At 40.8% G+C, this 25274-nt stretch overlaps 1 non-coding gene across 1 annotated transcript; it reads right to left on the bottom strand.

Annotated features, from left to right (window-relative positions):
* Positions 1 to 23644: 23644 nt before the first annotated feature.
* LOC123461917 lies at positions 23645 to 23777 on the bottom strand. Its single transcript, XR_006637962.1, has one exon. It is a non-coding gene; the product is annotated as a small nucleolar RNA SNORA70 (small nucleolar RNA).
* Positions 23778 to 25274: the final 1497 nt, after the last annotated feature.

The raw sequence follows: 25274 nt of genomic DNA, 5'->3' as shown, positions 1-25274 counted from the left end.
TAAAAGGCAGGCTCTGTTGTGCATTTTTAACCTGCTATGGGTCAACACATCATACTTTGTGCAACAAGATTATCAGAGATCAAACATATTTATCCAGGAGAAGAGCATGAACTGGACAGAGACTGGGCAAAGGTGGAGGGGCTCAGTGAAGCCAAGTTAGGATACTGTGTGATAGTCCATGGTAATCCTCCCACCCCTGCCTCCCAAACGCTGGGATTAAAGGCATGCACCACCACGCCCAGTTTGGTCCACCTTTGTGAGACAGAGTCTCTCATTGGATGGAGCTTAACAATTAGACTAGATTGGCTGGCCAGTAAGCCACAGAAAATACCTCCTCAGTCTTGGGATTGCAAATGTGCCATTATACTCAGCGTGTGTGTGTGTGTGTGTGTGTGTGTGTGTGTGTGTGTGTGTGTGTGTGTGTGTGTAGAAAAGCAAAACAAAACATGGGTTCTAGGGATAAAACTCAGGTCCTCATTCTGTTTTGTTTTTTTTTTAAGATTTTTTAAAATTTTTATTTGAGAGCGACAGAGAGAAAAAGAGGCAGATATATATAGAGAGAGAATGGGCGCGCCAGAGCTTCCAACCATTGCGAACAAACTCCAGATGCATGCGCCCCCTTGTGCATCTGGCTAACGTGGGTCCTGGGGAATCCAGCCTTGAACCGGGGTCTTTAGGCTTCACAGGCAAGTGCTTAACCGCTAAGCCATTTCTCCAGCCCAGGTCTTCATTCTTGCAGGGCAAGCACTGTAACAAATAAATGATCTCCCCAGAGCCAGATGACTTTTATTACAAAGAGGCATCAAGGAATCAAAATTTGTTTTTAAACATTTTAAAATTCTGGCTTATCAATCAACTTAATTCATACCATCAGGTCTCTGTCTTGGGTTTTCTTCAAACTTGTATTTAATTTATTCTGCTGAAGATACTAAGCATTCCTTAGGTATCAAAATAATTTCTTCCTTACATCATGCAAAACTTTCTCAGATCAAGCAGGTTTCTTTCTTTTTTTGAAAATAAGTATTTTGTAAACTCTAATGAAAAAGAACATATTTGAATTGGGTAGAGGTCTGTCTGTCATTAACTAGAAAAAAAAAAAAAAAACAAATACACTGGAGATGCTTAGTGAATAAGCTCCTAACCCTTTCCCAGTCTTTTCGTCTTTTAATTCATTTTAAACACTGTTGTCTAATTAATATTTCTGAGTCAAAGCCAAGACCCTTTTACCTCCTTGTTCAATAAACTCAAATGGCTCTTCATGATCTACACATGAAGCCCAGATTCCTAGACTGGTTTTTGGCATAGATCACTATCTGATTTTTATTTTTCCTTTTATTTTGCACATATGTACAGTGTTTGTGCATATGTATTTGCATGCTTGTGTGTGTGTGTGTGTGTGTGTGTGTGTGTGTGTGTGTAGGCCAGAGGTTGAAACAGAGTGTCTTCTTCAGTTGCTTTCAACTTTATTTATTGATATAGGACCTCTCTCTTGAACCCAGACCTCATCTATTTGGCTAGTCAACTTAGCCTGTTTGCCCCTGGAATCTCTGTCTCTGCCTCCAAGCACTGGGATGACAGGTGAGCCACCATGCCCACCCAATGTTTATGTGGGTACTAGGGATTGCCTGATATTAGGTCCTCGGCTTGCGTGGCAAGCACTGAACCTTCTCCCCAGTTCCCCACCCTCTCATTCTCACATATTTCCAAAAGATTTTCTGTTACTCACTTTTACCCACCCCAGCCAACCATGAAATGAAACTCACTGCTTCTTCTGTGGCCCTGACTTTTCCTGTCTTTGAGCCATTGCCTGTGTTGATCCACCCGTCCCACACCCAGCACCCAGCTCTGAGCCCTATGGCCCTGTGAGGCCCAGATTTACTGACACCCCCTTTTCATGCAGTCTTCTCTGATGCCAAAGTTGGAAAAACTATTTTTTTCCTCATTCAAAATGTTTCGTGGCCCTTTATCTGTATAACCAGGCATAGTGTGAGAAGCACAGGGGTCTCTAGAATGTAAGCTCAAGGCAGACTGTGGTCCATTTGATTCACTGATGTATCCCTAATTCCCGGAGAAGTGACTAGTGCATAGCAAGTTTAAATGCATATTCACTGAAGGAATGAATGACTGAGTAAAGAAATGAACTATGCATTTACTTAAATTTATCACTGTATTTAAATATCTAAAGATGAGTTAGAATAAGTTAAACAGTTCCAGTTAGATTCTTTTTCTTTTATTTCCCTTTTTATGAAATTTGTAGATGTCAAATATATCTACCTCAACAGTGCCTGCGACCTGGTGGCAGAAGGAAGAGAGGCAAATCTACTGAGTCCTTTTTATCTGTCAGGCATTGCACTGAATGCCTTATATCCACATCTTATTTTAATTCTCTATAATAATTCTGTGATGTAAGTTTTATTCTTTCCATTTTACTGTTGGAGAAGCAAAAGCTTGGAGAGAGTTGTTATAGGGCACCAATCTAAGAAGCAGCAAAGCAGGGATTTTCAAGCTAAGTCTGTCCAATGCCCTTAACCATATATGCCAGCATGGGTTATTAGACAGTAAGTAACAGAAACATGGTGCAAAGTCATGTTTACTTGACTTGAAAAATTCATGTTTGTCATAATATTTTTAGATCTGTCAATATACCTTCACATCAGGAGTGCTGAATGAATGAATTTTTATATAAATAAGCATGTAAAACTGTAAACAATAGATGAAGTAACATGAGTTATAGAACTAATACATTCAGAATAAGCCGTTCTCTGCAATTAGAGAATGAAGGTGGGGCGGTGCTGGTTGGTGTGCAAGCACGAAGTTAGCTGCAAAGTGGAAATAAGTCTGAGCTGACAATACTATCTTGCTCTCATGAGAATCAAGATGTTCTACTCCCGTGTTGAACACTGTGTTCTTAAATAAAACAGTGCCATCCATGCCATTCTGGAGACATTTATCCTGTGGATTTAGGCCCCAAACAATAGCAGTTAGTGACCTTGATGTTTTGAGCTGTCAACCCCATTGGATCCCAGACACGTTAATGCCAGCAGCAGTGGAAAAACCAAAAGTCAGGTCTGCTCTGACCCATCTTCATGCTGTTTGAGTCACAGACCTAACCAAGCCAGATGCACAGGAACTTTCACATGGGAAACCTCTGAGACATTCAAGTTATTCATTCACAAGTTGTCAACATGAGTTGTCTCACCATAAGGAAGAAACAACAGTAATTCTGTCATCACGATTCTTTTCTGAAATCTCACACTATGTCCTACTCAATATGTGACCCTGAAAGTCACTTAACCTGCCCAAGTCTCAGCTCAGCCATACCTCATCAGTTGGCTTGAAGAGTTAAGTAAGAATGGCATGTGGAACATTTACCACCCTGTTGGATATGGACTTTAATTATACAATTGGGTACATTTTATTAACCATGCTACTTGCAAAATATTTTGAGATTTTTTTCCCCATGTAATGCTCTAGGAAACTAGAACAAATAATGATGAATTGGCCATGGTACTGAACATATCCTTATGTACATTTTTTTTTTGCAGCACTCGAATACGGAATTGGTATCCTTTGTTGCTTTTATTTTTCCTGGTTATTGCAGCTATTCTCAGATATTGAGAGTGACCACAGTCTGTTTCCCATATTTGCAACACAGCACCTATGAATCTATTGACTTTAATCTCATTCATGTGGAAATAATTCCAGATTGTCATTATTAATATAACAATAATAAAAATGCTTTATATGTATTATCTAATTTCATGCTTAGAACATCTATGTAGGGTAAAGAGTACTGTTCTCACTTAAAGATGTACAACCTCTATTCAATTTAGACTGTATACAGTGTAATCCACATAGACTAGAAATGACAAAGGTGTGACTAAAACCCAGATATTTATGATTTCCAAGCATGCTTTTTCCACTGAGCCACATAGATGGAGCACATTTAACCACATGACCACAAACTGACACAGTCACCTCACTAATAGGCAGTGAGTGCAGTGCCAATGTGAGCATTCTCCTAGAAGACATAGCAGAAAGATGAACAAAACATAGTTCTTTAAGGATGAAACAGATCTTAAAGAGAGACAAGCAAGCAACTAGAACTTATAGTATGGAGAGAGTCTGATTAATGTGTCCATCGGAAGGACCAGAGTAGGGCAGACCTTCAAGGAGGTGATGACTTGGCTAAATCTGGAAAAGGCCAAATGAATGCCTGAGGTGATGGTAGGGAAGAAGACTCCAGAAAGTCTGGGAAGCTGGACAGACATATGAGAAGATCCCTAGGGAGAGAGAACAAAGGTCTTTTAGGAGACATGCAAGCAGCTCTGTGTGTGTGTGTGTGAGCAGGACAGAGTGAAGAACACTGGCTTTGGACTGAACTCAATGAAGCTGGGCATTATATAGCTAAAGGAAGGGATTTAGTATAGGAAAGAAGAGAGAAACAGGGAGGGAGAAAGAAGTAGTAAGCATTGACCAGGGACACCAGGCTAAATGGCGGCTGGAGAAAGCTGAAAACTTGAAACGGTGGCCCGGCAAAGGATGGGGATGTTCTCTGTCAGACTCCTCTTTGCCCTAGGTGTCACATCCCAGCCTATGATGGTGCTGAACCTGTGGAATTATTAATGGGATGCTGTCAGAAGGCTTATTATCTTTATCTTGCCATCCAGTCTTAATCTAAGAGATAAGAACAGTTTCTGAAGCTACTTATTTTCTCATGGTTCTTTGCTAGAAATCAGGGAGTTGGGTGCATGAGTTATTTGGTGGTTGCTGTGACCTGACCAGAAGCAACTTGTGAATGAAGGGTTTATTTCAGCTTACCGTTCCAAGGGATGCCATCCATCATGCCAGGGAAGGCAGGGTAGCAGGAGCAGGGCTGGCTCATTGCAGGCGGAGTCAGGAAGCTGAAAGCAATGGATGCTCAAGCTCAGGCAGCACTCTCCTTCTTATATAGTTATATGGTGCAGGACTCCAGCCCATGAAATGGTGCCGGCCACAGTGAAGGTTTATTATCAACTTGTCTGGATTAGGTAGGCCTCTAAGCATTTTGAGAGCCAGGCTATCTCAATATGTATCAGGGAATCTTGACAAGAGATAAGTGAGGAATAATTTTCTCTCTAGGCAGGAGAAGTTTTGGGGGAGAGAAACTCATGGACAAATAGCTAGACCTTCACATAAAGGATAGCAATGACAGGGTGGCGAGATCATTCAGTCACTGAAGTGCTTGCCTTGTAAACCCGAGAACTTGAATTTGACATCCAGAGCTTCTGCTAATAACAGGATGGGCGCAGTGGTGTGCAACTGTTGTCAGTGCTGTGGGGGGGGGGGGGTGTCGGGGGTGTGGAGAAGGTGGATCCTTGAGGTTCAGTGGCCAGCCAGTCTAGCCTACTTGGTGACTTCCAGGCCAGTGAGGGACTCTGTCTTTAAGAAGGTAGATAGGGGCTGGAGAGATGGCTTAGTGGTTAAGGTGCATGCCTGTGAAACCTAAGGGTCCAGGTTCAATTTTCCAGGTCCCATATAAGCCAGATGCACATGGTGGCACCTGCATCTTGAGTTCGTTTGCAGTGGCTGGAAGCCACTCTCTACCTCTCTCTTTATCCCTCTCTCTGTATGTCTCCAATAAATAAAAATAAATCTTTTTTAAAAAGGTAGATAATACATGAGGAACAACACCTAAGTTTGTCCTCTGGCCTCCACATGCACACACACACACACACACACACACACACACACACACTTACAGCAGTGATGTTTGGTCATCAAAGAAAGGTACTTAACCATATCCTGTAGGGCAGTGAGGGACAGCTTCATAGAAGGTGATCCTTTTGCCAGTAAAACCAAGACAAGACAAGATAAATCCCAGAATTTTCCAAACCTATTAGCTAAGGGAATTCTGTAGATAAAATTTGTGTTCTTGTTGCTTATAACTTTTTATGAATTTGCTTTTTGTGAGTTCCTGTACTTGGGTAGGGAACTGGACAGGACTGAGGTATTTAAATTTATTGTGCTTACATAGACAATACTTTTGTTTTGTCCAACATGATTCTGAAGGTTTAAGTGTTAAGTGGGTAAGTCATTGAATCCTTTTATAGTCCTACAAGATGGAAACAGTTACCATCGTCACCTTAAGTTTACAGATGAAGGAACAGATGCAGAGGAAGAGGCCCTTAGCTGTTTGATGGAGTTGAGTTACGAACCCAGAAACCTTGGCTCCATAGACTCTACTTGAAACCTAACATTCATAAGTTAATTAGAGGGGAAGCTCCGATGTGATGTACTGAGAGGCATATTCTGAGGCCATACTCTGATATGCTGGCAATCTATCTATCTCCTATCTATCTATTTCCTCTCTCTCTCTCTCTCTCTCTCTCTCTCTCTCTCTCTCTCTCTCTCTTTCTCTCCCCCCCTCTCTCTATCATTTATCTACCTATCTATCTACATCTCTCCATCTTTCTTCAATCATCTCTAACTACCTACCTACCTATCTACTGGCCTGCCTGTCTACCCACTTACTTGTTCTACAATAATAATTCCGTTTACATATGTTCATCAATTTGAATGAAACTAGCTTTATTTTATTTATTTATTTGACAGAGAAAGGTGGGAGAGAGAGAGAGAATGAATGGGTGTGCCAGGGCCTCCAGCCACTGCAGACACTGTCTACATAGGTCCTGGGGAATCTAACCCGGATCCTTTGGCTTCACAGGTAAATGCTTTAACCAGTAAGCAATCCCTCCAGCCCTGAAGCTAGCTTTAAATAAAATTTCAAAAATTCTACATAGTATGGAGAATTTTTTTGGGTTAAATTTTCAGTTATTTGTTTTTATATTTGATATAGCCAATAAATAAATGGGCAAATCTGTGGCAGTTCAAAGGAGAAACAGCCCTCTGCCCTTATCTTAGTGGATCCTTTATATTCTAAGATGACATCCTTTTATAGCTCCCAGGTAGGGTCAGAACTAATGCTGATTGTTGTGGCAGTCATTAATAATGGCTTTTAGACCAATACAGTAATGTTTTGAGAATGCGAGCTGACCTATAACATTTGTCCATGCATTCAAAAATATCTAATATTTCTTGTGAGTTTTATTGTACTTCGTTCAATTTTCTGGCATAATCCTCACACAATGTTGATTTAATAAAAAGGTATGTTGTCAAAGTCTAGTGACTGTTGAAAGTGATGTTAGCATGCTTAGTTGAAAGGTGCTGGGATCTTATTTTTCTATCTGAGGTAAGAATGGTATTTCTTTTTCAATCTTACCTTCATCTATATTTAGAGAAAGTAGTGTTCAGAAGGCATCTGCTGTTAAGTTAAAGTAAAATTCACATCCACTTGATAGGAAAACCTGTTATAGATGATTTGAGTGTCCTCAGCAGTCATAGAGTTGCCCTCTAAATTGGCAAGGATTCCATACAGCCTCATCTTCTCCCCTGAGGCCAGTGTCCTTTAATTAATGGAGCACAGCTTTGCTGGGCCAACTCCTGTCTTCTTTTCTAAATGATGAAGAAAAATGGAGTGAAAGATGTGAGCAGGGAGCTCTTGCTGGAAAAGCTGTGGGGTGGGGGTAGGGCATGGCTGAGGTTAGCCTGCCAGGAGCAGCGGCTTCTCAGTAACAGTGGCTGGCTCAGACTGCTCAGGCTGTGGGGAGCTGGGGGTAGGTGCAGGCCAGGAGCTTCAAGAGACAGTCAGTGTGAATCCTTTCCATGGCCTCATTTTATACTCTAATGGAATCAATATTCCACATGGTCAAGAATTTCCAAAGGCATGGCTTTTCTCTTACTGCTTTTCTTTACGTCACCCTGTGTCAAGAAGTTCTATGGTAATGGGCCTAAAAATGGCTGAGGATCACTCACTTTCCCCATTTTCCAACTGATACTTCATTCAGTACTATCTATGCACCCTGGATGGGTCTCACCTATCCTTCCTGTAAGGATAAACATTTTTATTTCTCTCTTTTCTAGGTCAGGGAGTGTTAGAAATAAGCATTGTAGTTTCATGAGTGGTATTTATGCATATGTGTATGTACGTTTTCTGTAAGATTTATTCTATTTTATTTATATGTAGACATATAAATTACATACATACATACACACACACACACACACACACACACACACACACACACACACATATATATATATATATATATAGAGAGAGAGAGAGAGAGAGAGAGAGACAGAGAGAGAGAGAGACAGAGACAGAGACAGAGACGGGGGGAGTGCAAATGGTCATGCCAGGGCCTCTAGCCATTGCAAATGAACTCCAGATGCATGTCCCACCATGTGCATCTGGCTTACATGGGACCTGGGGAATAAAACCTGAGTCCTTTTGCTTTTCATGCAAGCATCTTAACCACTAAGCTATCTCTCCAGCCCAAGGATACTGATTTTTGTGTGTTGACTTTGTATCTTGCTACTTTGCTGAAGGAATTAATCACCTTTAAGAATTTTGAGATGGAAGCTCTCAGGTCACTTATGTGTAGAATCATGTCATCTGTGAGTAGTGCTAACTTAACTTCTTCCTTTCCAGTTTTTATCCCTTTTATTTCTTTCTCCTGTCTTCTTGCTTGGGCTAGGACTTCTAGTACTATGTTGAAGAGCAGTGGTGAGAGTGGATATCCCTGTCTTGTTCCTGATTTCAATGGGAACTACTTGAGTCTTTCCCCACTAAGTATTATTTGGTCTTTAGGTGCTTTATATATAGCCTTTATTATGTTGAGATAGAAACCATCCATGCCTATTCTCTCCAATATTTCGATCATGAAGTGATGTTGTATTTTGTTGAAGGCCTTTTCTGCATCTATTGAAATGATCATATGTTTTTTGTGTTTAAGCTTATTTATGTGGTGTATTACATTGGCAGATTTTTGTATGTTGAACCAACCCTGCATTCCTGGGATAAAGCCTATTTGATTGAGGTGAATAATGTTTTTGATGTGTTGTTGAATTCAGTTTTTGAGGATATTGTTCAGGATCTTTGCTTCTAAGTTCACCAGGGAAATAGGCCTATAGTTTTCTTTTTGTATCTCTGTTTGGTTTTAGTATTAGTGTGATACTAGCTTAATAAAAGGAGTTTGGGAGCTTTCCCTGTTCTCCAATTGTGTGGCACAGTTTAAGAAAAATTGGTTTCAGTTCTTCCATGATGGTTAGATAGAATTTGGCTGAGAATCCATCTGGTCCTGGACTCTTATTTTTGCGGCGATTTCCTATTACCTTTTCAATCTTTATGGATGTGATAGGCTTGTTTAGGAGTTTAATCTGCTCTGAATTTAGCTTTGGTAGGTGGTATGTGTCCAGAAATTTATCCATTTTTCCCAGATAATCCAGCTTTGTGGAGTAGAGGTTTTTGAAATAAGCTCTGATGATTCTTCCAATTTCACTTACATCTGTTGTCATCTTTCCTTTTTCATTTCTAATTTTATTAATTATTAATTTGAAGCATCTCTCTCCTTTTTTTTTTTTTTTTTGCTTGATCAAATTGGCCAGGAGTTTATCAATATTGTTTATTTTTCCAAAGAAACAGCTTTTTGTCTCATCAATTTTCTTAATTGTGTTCTTAGTTTCCAATACATTAATTTCTGTTCTGATTTTGATTATTTCTTTCTGTCTGGATCTTTTTTTTATTAATTAGCTTTGTACTCAGCAAATCCAGCCAATTTGGTACTATCATTAGGCTCATTCATTACCTACCCCCTCCCCATGGCCTGTCCTTATTGAGGTATATGGGTCGTGCATTTTGGAGTCAGCCCACAGTTATGGGTAGGATAAATGTCTGCATATCATGACCCAGCATGTGGCTCTGACATTCTTTCTGTCCTCTCTTCCACAAAATTTTCCTGAGCCATGTTGGGTTCATTTTTGGTCTGCTTTAGTGATGAGGTGTTGGGGGCCTCTGGGTCTCTGGATCTCTGAATTGGTAGGAGTTGATTTTTCTCTGTATTGACTGTCTGGAGAATTTTTGAGTTGGATTCTTCTTGTTTTTTTCCAATGCCTTTAGGTGGAAAGTTATGTTATTAATTTAGGATTTTGTTAGAGCACTTGACTACCTGCCAGTAGTTAATGGTAACACTCTATTGCTGAAGACACCATCCATATGCTGTTGGTACTGAACATGGAAAGACATGGCTAGAATCTGGAAGAGATCCAGTCCCCAGACAGGTAGCCTGTCTAGTGCCAGAAGGTGCTACATGAACTACTGGGACCAACACCTGTCCAAGCAACTTGAGGTCTAAGCTACTCAGAAGCAAACAACCTGACATTATGCTCACCCAAGTGCAATAGTAGCACACAGCTGTGGTGGGTAACCAACTGCTCTTGGATTGGCTAACAGATCCACTCAATGGAAATGAACCAATATCTAGAACTGGGAAACAAGTCAGAATCATATCCAGACAATGAGTTTACTGTCCAATATCAAGCTCCCACCAATCTTGGACTACAAGAGGATCTACATCTATTAAATTCTCTCTAACCTAACAATGGTTATCCCATTTAACCTGTGCTGACTTCATTCTCCATTGGAGAATCTGCTTTTTTTTTTCAGATGGTCGCAGATCCTAAGGAGAGAATCAGTCCATCACACTTCATGAGGGCCCCAGCTCAAACCACCGAGTAACTGGGGACATGATCAAGTGCTGCTTTCTTGGTGAACCTGATATCAGCACAAGGGTGAAGAGCATAGACACACAGAACACTCAACTCCTTCCAGCTCAGAGATCCAGAGACACAGAGGCTCCCAAGAACCCATCAGTGAAGTAGACCTAAAATGAACCCAACATGGCTCAGGGAAATTTGTGGAAGAGGGGGTGGAAAGATTGTTAGAGCCACAAGTTGGGACATTATGAAAAGAGACTTTGCTACTTCTCCATAACTGATGGCTACCCCACAATACAGGACCCACAATACCCATGGGGATAACTGGCATCCAGGGGGCAGGAATGAGGGTAAGGATGATAAAAACATGTGCTGTTTACATACTGAGTATGTCCAAAACTAATTTTTTTAAAATGCTCAAAACTAAAAAAAAGTGTCTGAAACTATGTTTATTTTTTTCCAAATGCATCACTGAAGAAAATAAATGAGGCCAAATATATGAAATAAAGATAAGTAAGACATTGAGACTCCACAGTGAAATCCAGCAACTCATGAAAGGGGCAAGTAAGGCTAGTACTGTAATGGTCCCATATTATACCTGCACTCAGTGAGTATCCAGCTGCTGTGTGGAGTGGATGGATGAGAGCTCTGATGGGACCAGTGAGATCACTGAGTTTAGCATATGGGAGTGAGTCTGGAAAGACAAAGGCAGATAGACTTTTCAGGACAGAGTTGTGAAGCGGAAGAGCAGCAAGGCTGGGAGGATCCAGGTACCCTGAAGATCTCATCTAGATTTAAGATGAGTATTGGAGGGCACATTTTGGAGGAGTGACCCAGCAAGATTAAAGGCACAAGTACCAGGAGGTCAAACAGAGCTAGAAATAGGGCTTATTCCCACCACCCAAATGGGAAAACTTTTAATTCCTGAGGCATTAGTAGGGTACCAGATAGTGTTGCTTACATGGTGGAAAATGATTATCCCCATACCAAATGCTGCTCTTATGCTACGTAGTGAACTCCAACAGTATCAAACTATCTCTAAGTAATGTGGCTGCCTCAAGATAAAGCTCCAAAATGTCAGCAGGAATTCCAAAATATTCAGCACTCAGTATGGTAAAACTCAAAATGTCTTGGTTGAAAGATTTTTCAGGATGGGGAAAAATGGGAAGACATGAGACATGGTGAGTAGAAGAATCTGTCAATCAACAGCAAACCAGATCTAGCATAGATCTTAACAGATGATGGACTTTAAATAGTTCCTATATATATATCCCATAGTCCAAACAGTAGCAGAAACATAGTACAAAAAGACATGGAAGGTAGAAAAAAAGTCCACATTGAACTTTGTGTCAATGAAAATTACAATGTTGTACATGAAGAACACACTGCATGAGATTAACTGAAGTTTAGATGTCTTTAAAGAAAATATTAGGGGCTGGAGAGATGGCTTAGAAGTTAAGGCATTCGCCTACCAAGCCTAACAACCCAAGTCTGATTCCTCATTGCCCATGGAAACCAGGTGTACAAAGTGGTGCATGCTTTTGGAGTTCATTTGCAGCTGCTGGAGGCCCTTGTACACCCATTCTCTCCCTCCCTCTCTCTCTGTCTTTTCTCTCTGCTTGCAAAAAAATAAGTAAAAATATTTTTTTGAAAAAAGAAAATATCGGTAGGGCTGTGGCTACAGCTCACCAGAGGAACACTTGCCTAGCATAAAGGAGGCCTCGGTTCAATCCCCAGTACCACAAAAGCAGGCAAGCAAGCCAACACAAGAAAAGATTAGTAAGAACTGGAAGATATCTCAACAGAAAATGTCTGAAGTAAAACAGACAAAAAAGAATAAAAATAAGTGAATAGGACATCAGTAAGCTGTGGGGTAGTTTCAAATAGTTGAAAATGTACATTATTATTCTATTAAAATGGCTAAAATTAAATAGAGCAATTATGCCAAACTTTGGCAGTTTCTTTAAAAAGGTATAAGATCTAACCACTCCTCCCTAGGTATTTTCCTAAGGAAAATAATAGCATAGGTCCACAAAGACTTCCTCATTACTATTCATAAAGGCTTTATCTGTAATTAACCAAACTAGAAACAATCAAATATCCATCAGTGCATGAATGGAAGGCCCTGCTCATCAACAGAAAGGAATGAAGTATGAATAGACTACAACTGAGAAGAACCTCAAGATAATTATGCAGAGGAAAAGAAAGTACACACACACACACAGTGACATATGAGTTCATTTATTTAAAATGTTAGACTAGGGATGGACAGACAGCTCAGCAAAGCCTAATGACCCAGGTTCAACTCCCCAATGCCCACATAAAGACAGACACACAATGGCACATGCATTTGGAGTTCATTTGCAGCGCCAGGAGGCTCTGGCATGCCCATTCTCTCCCTCTCTCTCTCTGTGTCTCTCTCTCTCTCTCTCTCTCTCTCTCTCTCTCTCTCTCTCTCTCTCTCTCTCTCTTTCTTTTCCTGTGCTTGTAAATAAATAAATGAAAATATTTAGCCGGGTGTGGTGGCGCACGCCTTTAATCCCAGCACTCGGGAAGCAGAGGTAGGAGGATCACCGTGAGTTTGAGGCCACCCTGAGACTCCATAGTGAATTCCAGGTCAGCCTGGGCTAGAATGAGACCCTACCTTGAAAAAGAAAAAAAAAAAAAAAAAGAAAATATTTAAAATGTTAGAGGAATGTGTGGGATCATAGTCCTTATTGTCACTACTCAGTATTGTAGAATATGTGATCCTTGTAATAGACTAGATCCATCAGACTAGATCCAAGGCAGTGATAGCTAGTTAGGAAATAACAAGAGACTAAAGGGGACGTAAGGGCTGGATGGGTAGCTCAGTGGTAGAGCACTCACTAGCATTCAAGAGGCCCTGGGTTTGATATTGAGCACTTCAAAAAGAGAGGGTGGCTGTGGTAGTTTGATTATATGGACCCCAATATATTCAGTGTTTCATTAGCTTGTAGTTTGGATCTACAGCCACGTGGCTAGAGGTGTAGTCACTGGGTAGATCTCAGGGTCCAGCCCTAAGGTATGGTGGTGAGTTTGAGATTCCAATCTAAGGATATGCATAGTATCCCCAGCTGGAGTTCCTGAAGTGTGCTGTGTACCTGGTGTGGCTTTTGGCTTTTTGCTCTTTGGCTTGTGCTTCTCTCTCTCTCTGCTTGGACCTGTGAAGGCAGGCCAGATTCTTCCACCATTATGGAACTTTCCCTGGATCTATAAGCTTCAATAAATCCCTTCCTCCATAACTGTGCCTGGTCTGGAAATTCATCTCAGCGAACTTGAAGTTGTCTGCTACAGTGGCATAGAAAAGTTTGGAGGAGATGGGAAAATTCAATCTCTTGATTACATTAGTAGTTTCAAGGGTGTGTACGTATATACCAGGGGGCAGCAAATTGTTTCCTTTAAGTCCATGCCACTTATTGCATGCCAGTTATGAATATAGTAAAGCTATTAAAACAATAGCTATTTCTAAACTATCAAGCATATATCTTACATAAAAGGCTCTAGGATTATTTGAAAATAAAGATGGGAAATGTTTTGTTTTCAATAATTGGTAAGAGAAATCCTTCCTTCATATAAAAAGATACTGCTACCTGGAACCTGGGCTTATGGGGCTGGGGCTGACCTCAAGGTTTGGTTTTTAGGCTGAGTCAACATAGGCTGCCTATTGGGACAATGCTAAAGAGCTATCTCAAGGCCATGGTTCGGATGTCATTGTGGAGAATACAGAATACAGAACTAATCAAATGTGCCAGGAGACAAACATGAATCAGGGAAGAAAAGGGATGTCATGAGTTCAAAGGACCATTAGTCAGGGATGCCCCAGGGGACAGACCAGAAGTATCTGAAGGAGGGAAAGTTAGTGTCCTGCAAGGGAAGAGAGGCAGATGCAGGTCAAGCCAAGTGAGAGCTCTGGTGAGGGATGAATTACCCTGTGGACTTTGGTCAGGGTTCTATGTCGCCTCACAGCAGCAGACATGCACTCAACAGTTACGGTGTTACCCAACAGCAGAACATGCACACGGAAAGCCTTGACTGGGTGGGAAAAGGAAAAAAAAAATAAACATCTAAAATTTATTTTTTAAACATCAATGAAAGAAGGTACTTAGTAAATGTTAAGTTTCTTGTAGCCTACTATAGGATCCTACCATAGTATTTTCACTAGTCTGGGCTATGAATCTGAAGAGCTTTGAGCCAGTATGAAAATATGTACCAACTGGTACATGGCAAAGGGATGTACTGGTAATAGAGATTTTATTAATATTGATTTATATTTGCAAAGCTTTTGAATTTATAAGTTTCTTTCATATGTATTTTGTCTTGTTCTTCTTATAGAGTATTTTTAACAATGATTAATTATTACATTGGTAAAGTTATTTATTCCAAGTCATTTATGAAGTTAATTTCATGGTAGACAGAATAAGTAGAATTAAAAATTGCCAAAACAGCCAGGTATGGTGGCACATGCCTTTAATCCCAGCACTTGGGAGGCAGAGGTAGGATCTTGGGAGGAGCGCTGTGAGTTCAAGGCCACCCTGAGACTACATAGTGAATTCCAGGCCAGCCTGAACTAAAGTGAGACCCTACCTCAAAAAAAAAACCAAACAAAAAAATTGCCAAAACATAACTTTTGGTGAGTGAATTTAGGAATAATGAAGTCTGTGCTGTCCAATATAGAAGCTACTAGGAATATGTATGTTTTAAAATGTAATTGATTAAAATTAAATTAATCAAGTTGCTCACATTTCAGAAATGTTCCATGTGTGTAAAGTGCTTCATTGGAAGCCACACACACAGAACATTTCCTCTGTAGTATAAGGTTCTAGCAAAGAGTATTGTCATCAAGTCACTTCTCATATTTAGTAGTTAAAAACACATTTACTACACTAAGTTTCCTTTCAGTGTTAGAGTTTTTCAGACTCAGGGAGACTAAGTGATTCATACACAGGCAACTTATGAAGAGCTTGAAGCGGGGTGTGGTGGTGTACGCCTTTAATACTAGTCCTCAGGAGGCCAAGACAGGAACACAGATAGTTTAAGGCTAGCCTGGGCTACATACTGGGACCTCATTTCAAAAACAAAAATAAAAAGAAACAACAAAGAAAAAGAGACTCTAAAAATGTGCCCCCAAAGCTCACCTCCTTGAAGAATGAAAGTAATCATTTTAGAACCATGTAGCAGCAAACTTTAACCTGTGTGTCTGTTCTTAAAAGTCACAGGGGCAAGGCATGGTGACACACACCTTTAATCCCAGCACTCGGGAGGCAGAGGTAGGTGGATGGCTGTGAGTTCGAGGCCACCCTGAGATTACATAGTGAATTTCAGGTCAGCCTGGGCTAGACGGAGACTACTTTAAAAACAAACAGTCACAGGGTTGGACACTCCAAGCTAGCAAGTATTTTAAGCTTATATTTGAAGTTCAGGCATAGCTAAAGCCCAAAAATTTCACTTTAAACAAAATAATGACATCATACTTTGAAGACCTGAAAAGGGAACTTGGAAACTTTCTGACTTCCCTGCTCTATCCCGTGACACAAGTCCCTGTTCAAGGCACTCTACTTCATGCTGTGACCCTGTGGCAGCTTGTTCCTAGGCTAACAGAAAAACAGGCTGATTTGCTCCTCTTAAAATGTCCCCAGAGTACCAGGTGGTTAAGGGCTCAGATTTTCAAAGGTTGCTCAGCAGGGCTTTGAAAACTAAAGAGAGCCCAGACAAGAAGTGGAGGAGGCATGCAATTACACATGGGAAGGCACAACCTTTCAACTGGGTGACTTTGATGAGAAAGCCATTAAACAGCATGCTGTCGATATAGCTCAGACCCAGCTTTGCTGGCATCAGCCACAATGGCAATGCCCCACCATCAAAAGAAGCCATGGGCTGAACCTACATGCCATCCAGGACCTGCTGTCATGCTAGGCTCAGAACACTTATTTTTCTGGAAATAGGTAGCAGAAAGAGTGGATCCATATTACAAAATTACTGAGGAAATGCAAGTACACATTATGAAAATATTATAGGGCCATTTTGGAAGGTCAGAGCTTTACAACCCCTTTTACTACCCTAGGGGAAAATGATCACATCTACATTTGAGTTTTAGTGGAAGTTGTTTTTTCCTGGATCACTGTTAAATTTCATCCAGCTTTTTGGCAGGAACTGCCTTCCTGGCCCCTGCTGGAGTGCTGGCTGACTTGTCACATCTTCCATGGGACAGCAACTGCTCTAAGGAATTCTGGGAAAACAGCCTATTTTTGTTACCAGACGCTGGAGGATGCGTGACATGTCATTAACCTTCAGACTGGCTCTGCACAAGAGTATTGTCAACAGATGGTGACTCTGAGTCTCCTTCTTCTCTCCCTCCCTTCCTCTCCCATCCCCAAGATATCTCCTGGCAGGCAACAGGCTCATTGGTTTCGAAAGGAAATTTATGTGCGACATAGGCATAGTGGAATGTGGAACAAAGACTGGGGCAAGTTTTTCTTATGCTTATAATAACTATAGGGATTCCCTGGACACAGTAAATCAATTGGCAGTGTTCACATGCAGCAACAGGTCTGCCTGTGATGAAATGGACGTTTATGCTGAGCTGCAGGCATGGAGCGGGAAGCATGTTGGGGCACTGATTCAAAGCCAGGCTGCACTTACAATTTCATGTTCAGGACTCTCACTTTTTTTTTTTTTTTTTTGGTTTTACCAGTGGAAATCCAATTTGGGCATTATCTATTGCTCCTCCAAATCCATCCTTAGAAAAAATTGATTTGTTCATTTGGTAAACATTTATACAGTGCATACCTGAGGCTGAGAAATGAAGCTGAGTGCCTGTGTGGACAAGACAGGACCTAATCAGATGGCTGTAATAAGCTTCTAATAGCACCATGGAAATGCATACAGGACAGGAGAGATGCCATGGTGGTCCTTTCCAAGGACACAAAGAGAGAGCTATGTGATAAAATGGAAAAATGTACTACAACTTCCCAAAACATCAGTTTTATTTGATGAGAGATTTAAACTGCTTATCTCAAAACATGTATTAATTAAGGAATTGAAGTAAATTTTCAGGCACACTTCTTTCATCTAATCTTGTATACATGGTTCATATACCTTTCAAAACTCCCCTGTTGAGGACTTCTAGGGGAAGGTAGCTTTGCTGTAGGAGTCGCTAAAACCCTAATTAGCCCTGTGAGTGTCGCTTTGCTCTCTGTAGTAGAGAATTCAATCTCGCACTAGTTTATGTTCACAGGGCAAAAGATAGCTCTGGAGATGCATTAGATAACTTCGCACCTTGGAATAAAGGAGTGTGCTGTCCCCACCTTAGTGATGAAGAAACTGAAGTTAGGCATAGCTATAAAAATGAATCCCTTTCAGTGACTTTAAAGTCATAGAGTTGATAAGTGACAGAATCAGACTGGGCTTAGGGCACTAAGCCCACAATTTTTTATTTTCTATTATTTTGAGGTGCCTCTGTCCAATACTGAAACATTAACTGACTTAGGTAAAGGATCTTATCTTTCTGTGGCTTGTATGTTTTTACTGTCTCTGTGGCCATGAAGAGTAGGAGCGAGAAGGTGGACCTTGGGTGATCCTGATATCAAAGGTCCTAGGAGGCTGAGGAGACAGAATGCTCTGCTTCATATCAGAGAAAACTTAGGCAAAAGGGCATGAGTATTAATGCAGGAAAAACTTAGTGTTATAGAGAGTAGAGTGGTGACTGTTCAGGGTTCTATCATGAAAAGTATTAAGATTTGTTTACTGATTTTTGGCTCTCTAGCCAAGAGATTTTGGTATAGATTTTACACTTTGTTTTGCCATAAGATGTCTCATGTACTTGGGCTCCTTGGTTTTATTTTATTTTATTTTCCAGCCATTGAAACTGAAGGAGCAACACTACCGAAGTTTTAGAAGGGTATGCAATCATGAAAAGGTTTAGGAGTCCCCATCTTGAAGTAATCCATGTGGAAGCACTGGGGACCATGTTGATGCATACTAAATAAGTGGGGCTACGGCAACTGCAAGTTGGTCATGCTTAATTCCTAAGTTGATAACATATGTATGCTTTTTCCATAGCACCTCAAGCATCTTAGATTTGGTGATCATTATGTAATGTTTAAGATTTTAAAATTAAATGGCTGAAACTCCAGGAAATCATGGTGTGCCTGCCAGTTGTTCTTGGTGGGAAATGGATGACTCACCCTGAACACGCACACTCATGGCTGGGACCGTGAGGCACAATGACAATGTTCAACTTACTGAATAATGTGTAGACCTTGGTCATTCAGCTTGTAGGAGACTAGTACGATAGAGCCACACACCAGTAAGAACTCCAAAGCAACTCACACACTACATGATACAACTAATAAGAATATTAAGAGGAAGACATGTGCTGTTTCATAACTCAATACATGCACTATGCAACAAAATGGACTTAATAGAAAGAATCCCAGGAAAGTAGAGGTGGGTGAATTCTAGAAGTCAGCAAAGAAACCTAATATTGCCAATGGGAGACATGATCTAGTGCCAACAGGGAGGAAACGGGATTAGTTGTAAGGGAGAAGTAGGCAAGTGCATATGGGTTTCAGAAATGGAGACATTTCTGAAATTCTTCCTGAAGGGACTCTGATAGGTTATCATCTTCTATGTAAATATCTGACAAAAGGAGGAGTAAACCAGGCATGGTTTAATCCCAGCACTCGGGAGGCAGAGATAGGAGAATCACCGTGAGTTCCAGGCTACCCTTAGCCAGAGTGAGATCCTACCTCAAAAAAAAAAAAAAAAAAAAAAAAGAAAGAAAGAAAAGAAAAGAAAAGAAAAAAGAGGAGTAAAAAAATATTAATTTGGTCTAACCTCCATGAATGGTCCCACAGTTACTAAGACCTTAAAGAGGCCCTAGTTTCTGCATGGAGACAAAAGTACATGGGCAATTTCTGTATCTTCTGCTCCATGTTGCTGTTAGCCAAAAACTTTTATAGAAATTATAGGTTACAAGAAGAAAACACAAGACTAGAAGTGGTTGACAAAGTCTCAGGGAGGAAGGAAAGGGATCCTGGTTTGGCCTCAAGACAGTAACCGAGGCTTGGATTTTTATCTCTGACTGGCCCTGTAACATTGGTTAAGTTTGCCTCTCTGGGCCTCTGTTTCTCAGACAAAAAAGTTTGTCTAGATTATCCTCAGGGACATTTCTTTCTGGAAAAATGCTGTGATTCATCTTAGAAGAAAGATGCGTATACATACAACAGTGTCAGAGGAAAGCACAATTTTGCCAACAGATAAACACCCTGAGTCTTTTTGCCATTTCCCCTGGGAAATTTACACTCTGTTATTATGGATTTGCAATGACAGGTGTGTTGATGGGAGTGGGGCATGATCTGAAGGAAATGATTATTGTGAGTGGGGAATGGGTGTTTGGTGAGGTGGAGAGGATTAGCTATGAAGACTATAGTGGGGATTAGTTTTTGCTCTAACCTTAGCCAGTTGTCCACAGGAATATACTAGATTTGTGTTTTCTCATTTGACTTGTGGCCCAGAAAATGGCTGTTTTAGTAGAATCCCCGTTCTGAAAGTGAGTGCTGTATAAGTTCAAGATCTTTTAATGGAACATACTAGAAGTAGATAACAGGAGTCCTGCAAGGATGGTGCATTTCCTCCTCCATTCTGTAAGAATGCAGGTAGAAGACTGCCTCCAAGGTAGGCCTTTCCTGCTTGTACCTTTATCAGCATAGCAGGGACCATTGCAAAGAAACTGCAGTGTCATGTGACCCCAAAGCAAATGGAGACTTAAGCAGACAAATCCTTGGAAGCTCTAAATCTTCTTGCAGTTCATTCTCTTAAACATAGAGCATCTGTTTGTGAGCCAGCAGGGCTTCTCATTCAGAATTGTGAGCCTATCGACAGCTACACAGAGGCAAATCCTTTGTCTCAGCTCTTAGAAAGCTCCATTTGGCAGATTCTTTGCAGAACATCCTCTCCCTTCCCTTTATTTCAGAGAAGCTATGTTCTTAGCAAGCATTCTTCCCAATCATTGCTTTGTAATTCAACTCCCAGTAACTTGCCCTTTCTTGACATTATGAGACTAGAGAGAGAGAAGTCCTTCCTGAAGCCCCAGCTATGCAGGTGAATGTTAGGAGCAGAGCCTTACCGCACACCTCTCACCTCCTGATGGCTCATTCCAATCTTACCTGAGCGCTGAATGTAGAGAGACCTGCAGCACAAGAAACAGATGTCAGTATATTGACTAAAATCTCCAAGGTTTTAGAGCTTATGAATACTGATATTTTTTTAATTTCATATTTCTTGGGATGCACTTGATTTCTGATTATTTTTTGAGGCCTTTGACATTGAAAGTGTGATTTTTGGAGGCAGGAGAAATCTTGGTTTTCAAACTTCAGTGTGCATTAGAACCATCTGAGAATGCTTATTAAAACGAACATTGAGATGCCCTTAGAGACTCTGATTCGAGGGTCTTAGATGAGGGCAAACCTTTTCATTGATGCTTAATTAAACATCCCAGCTCTTGAGTTGTCATGTACTCACAATCAGTTGCCCCCACCTTCACTGCACAGCTTACTGAATTTTCACAGATGTGTCCATCTATGCACCCACCACCCAGGCCAAGCAGAAATGTTTACTGTGCCCCTTCTCATCCACCTCCACCCCATCTGCTGGGAGACACACAAGATTCCCACCATTTCATGGCACGTGCATGTTGTTTTTTTAAACCAGCTGCTCAAGTGATTCTGAGGCAGACACTTCCATCTTTTGAAAATCCATGGGTTTAGCTTTAGCAGGTGCACACTGAGCTCTATACTAGGCACTAAGAGTTCTACCAGGTTTGTAATGAGCCCCCTGCATGGCACTATGAGCTCATTATAGGGTGCTATGAGCCCAAAGAGGTCACTGTGAGCTCTGCCGCACTGTAGTATTAGCTATATGCAATGTTCTGTGAGTTCTGTACTGGGCTCTGAAATCCATACAGGGCAATATGAGCTCTGTACAGGATATCTTCTCTCAATACAGGAAACATAGATGTTGTAGTCAGCTTCAAGTTGCTGGGATGAAGCTCCAAAGCAGACAGAGTTTATGGGAGGAACAGGATTTATTTCAGGCTTACAGATCCAGGGGAAGTTCCGTTGGTGGCAGAAGTTAGCCCCTTTACACAGATCCAAGCAGAGAGAGACACAACCAGCCAGCAATCATACAGCAGTCTGTAGCAGCTGGACCCCCAGAGGCTCATCTGCATACCTTAGGCTGGAAAACAGATCTGCCCCAGTAATACCTTAGGGCCAGATCCCAGGATCTGCCCACAATGACACCTCTTCCAGCCAGGAGGGAAGCTTTTTAATACAAGCTCTTTAATAGATACAAGCTTTTTAATAAAACCATCTGAGTCTATTTGGGGACATTCAAAGTACCACAAAAGATGTATACATGGTATTTTATCATCTGTTCAGTAGGCTATTATTTCTATACAGGAAACCCTGACAACATGCACTGTGAACTGCACACAGGACATTTCAAGACCTTTATAAGGAAATATGAGATCAATAACGACAATATACAAAAGAAAATCAATAGTTTTAGTTCCATGATTTGGGAAAGTTGTTTGCAAGCTCTGAAACTGAAGCTCATGGAGTATAATGGATAAATTGAGCACCCTTGAGAGACTTAGAACCCCCCCCCCAAAAAAAACCAAAAAACAGAGAGGGGCAGTCACTCTAAGACATGTATGGCAAATGGCTGGTGAGAAGGAAAACTGATGTCCCCTGTAAGTGGGTTGTGGCTTGCCTACTGTGTTGAAAGATGTACAATATTGTCTGAAGAAAATGATCTTGAGGATAAGATATTTTAGTGCCAGTCAGGCACTTTAATCTATGTGACTATGATGCCATGAAACCTCTCCTAGTTCTTTAGCTAGACACATTCTAACTGCTAACATTCTTTGAGTACCACAATTAATTCACAAAGCACTATAAAGACAGTAAAGATAGACTATTTATTTATTTATTTGCAAGGAGAGAGAGATTGAGAGAAAGAGAGAGAGAGAAAATGGAAAAACCAGGGTCTCTAGCCACTACAAACTTCAGACACATGTACCACTTTGTGTATCTGGCTCTAGGTGGGTGCTGGGGAATAGAACCTGGGTGGTTAGGCTTTGCAGGCAAGCGCCTTCAGTGCTGAGTCATCTCTCTCTAGCCCCTGAAGATAGACTTTCAGCTCTGGAAACCAGTGTGAGTTATTTTGATAGGAATATAATCATTCTGAACACATATTGCATATTCACTCTGTGTCAGCCACTGTACTAAGTTCTGTAAACGAACTCTCTTCTCCCACCCTCATTCACACATTGAGAAGAGCAGACCAAGCAGTAGTAAGATTTTCCCAGGTCAGTAGAGGTAGTGGGCAAGCTGTGATCCTAAGACTAGTCTCACTCAAAGCCCAAATACTTAGCTTCTGTGCCACATTATTTTCCTAGAGAAATACAATCCAGTTCTTTCTTTTCATGGCATAATCCTTGTGTCTTAGTCCCTTTTGGGGGATGGGGCTATTAAACTGAGATACAGCCTCATGCATCTAGGGAAATGCTCTACCTGAGGTTTATCTCTAGTCCTGTCTTTGTTTTATTTTTTTAATGTTTTTCGGGGGCTGGGGGTTGTGTGTGACATTTATTATGGACATAGCTCTCATAAGTGCAGAGCCCACCACTTGTCCAGGGGACCATGATTGGGAATATATTTGACCCCACAGCTACTGGGGATGAGACACCTTTCAACTACTACATCTTCAAACTCGTCAGCACTGAACCTGATGAAACCCCACTTCTTTTAGGCAGGCGTGTTCTGGAGGCCAGGAAACTTAACCTTGGTTCTGAACAGGGTATCAGTCACAGGCTTTTTATTCTGCAGCTTGGTGCAGATGGAAATGAAGACCTGGCCAATATGAACCTTGGTCATTGCGCTCCAGGGCTTCCCAAAGGCATTCTACATACCCATCTGAAGCGTAGACTGAGGGTAGCATGAGATCAAGCAATGGATATTCACCATAAAACTGTCTTCAAGGTCCCTAGGGCAACCTGCACAAGCAACAGACTGCATCCACTAGCAAGGAGGCTACTACGTGCAGCCATGGCACACTGGGCCCCAAGAAAAGAGGAACCCGGTGGGCTTAATTGGTTTAGAAACAAATCACTGGCTGGCTTTACCTGCATAGCTGGGGAATTGGGGCTGGCAGGATTAAACAGGTGCCTTTACCCACTGAGCCAATCTACCTAGCTCTCATTAGTTTTGACTGTAGCTTTTTAGTCTGGAGACCTGATTACTCATGACCATCAGATCCATACATTAGCATTCTGATCTGCACATAAGAATAATGTGAGTTTCATTGTTGTTTAAATAGGTCCAGAAAGTTCTGAATAACTCTCAGTACCATGATAAAAACTAAATTTCAGAACTTGATAACCTAAGGACCAGCAGCTGGACCAGGAGGATTTTACCATACCACCAAACTGAGCCGTCTCCTAATCAGCTTCCCTTTGCTTCATTCCCTCCATCGCCACAAGTTTCTATCATAAAGGATTAATACATTTAATTTTTCTTAATTTACTTGAAAATACCAAAAAAGGAATAAAGATTTAAAAGAAAAAACCTTGCTCTTTGGGTACTTTTATTAAAACAACACACCATGATGGTGAATATCATATTTTGCATACATGCATCATAATGTGACTATTAGCATTTACATAACATGCCATAGTGAATATTAGTTAGCAGTTAAAGATCAGGTGCTTCATTGGTTGTACCATAAACTTAAGTGGAAAACCAAAAACTATCTCAAGAATATTTCCCTAGGTTATACTAATTTCTTTCAGAAATGAGCTACCAGTGCCATAATCTGTTTCGTGGATAACTTCATTTTCTTTTTCTTCTTTTTTATAAGTAAGATCCAAGTGCAATGTGATGACTGAGCAGCCATCTTGTGCTTTGCAATCACAGTTCAGTAGAAAGTGCATATGGAAATTTTGGATATGCCTGTTATCCCTCATAGGGAAAGAACAATAACCCTATCTCCTCCAAACAGGTAAACTGTTCTGCCAGCTCATATAGCTCAAGTTCAAATAAGTACTGAAGTCAGTATGTCATAGTGGCATGTTTAAAAACTTCCTTTAACCATCCTGCCACCTGGGAATAATTAACTTAATATATAAAATAAATCAACTATATCTGTGACTGCTTATTATGGATAAGAACTTAAAAGCAGTTCTCAGTACATTTGTTCTTTCAATTCCAGCTTTCATTCATGGAAATACCTATTAACCTGCTTTAAATCAATAAGCCAGGGGAATTGTTTGCTTCTGAATCAAATTTGATGTATTAATTTGGATATCTATAGATTATGTTCCTTTTCTTTTTTCTTTTTCTCTTGCAGTGATAATAATGCAATCCAGGGCCACTCATGTATACCAGACCAAGTGTCTACCATACAGCTACATTCCAGCCCTTGGTTTTATAATATAGCATCTTATTAAATCACCCAGACTGACCTTGAACTTGAGATCCACCAGCCTAAGCCTTCCCAGTACTGGAATTACAAGTGTGTGCCACCATATTCAGCTTTTTGTAGTGCTTTTCTATGAAGTCTCATTGCCTGAAAGTTCTATAATGTCTCCCTAATAGATA

Source organism: Jaculus jaculus, chromosome 6 (genome assembly GCF_020740685.1).
Source record: "Jaculus jaculus isolate mJacJac1 chromosome 6, mJacJac1.mat.Y.cur, whole genome shotgun sequence".
In the NCBI taxonomy this organism is placed as follows: Eukaryota; Metazoa; Chordata; class Mammalia; order Rodentia; family Dipodidae; genus Jaculus; species Jaculus jaculus.
The sequence above is the reverse complement of the archived record's forward strand: the minus strand, read 5'-3'. Positions and strand labels throughout refer to the sequence as shown.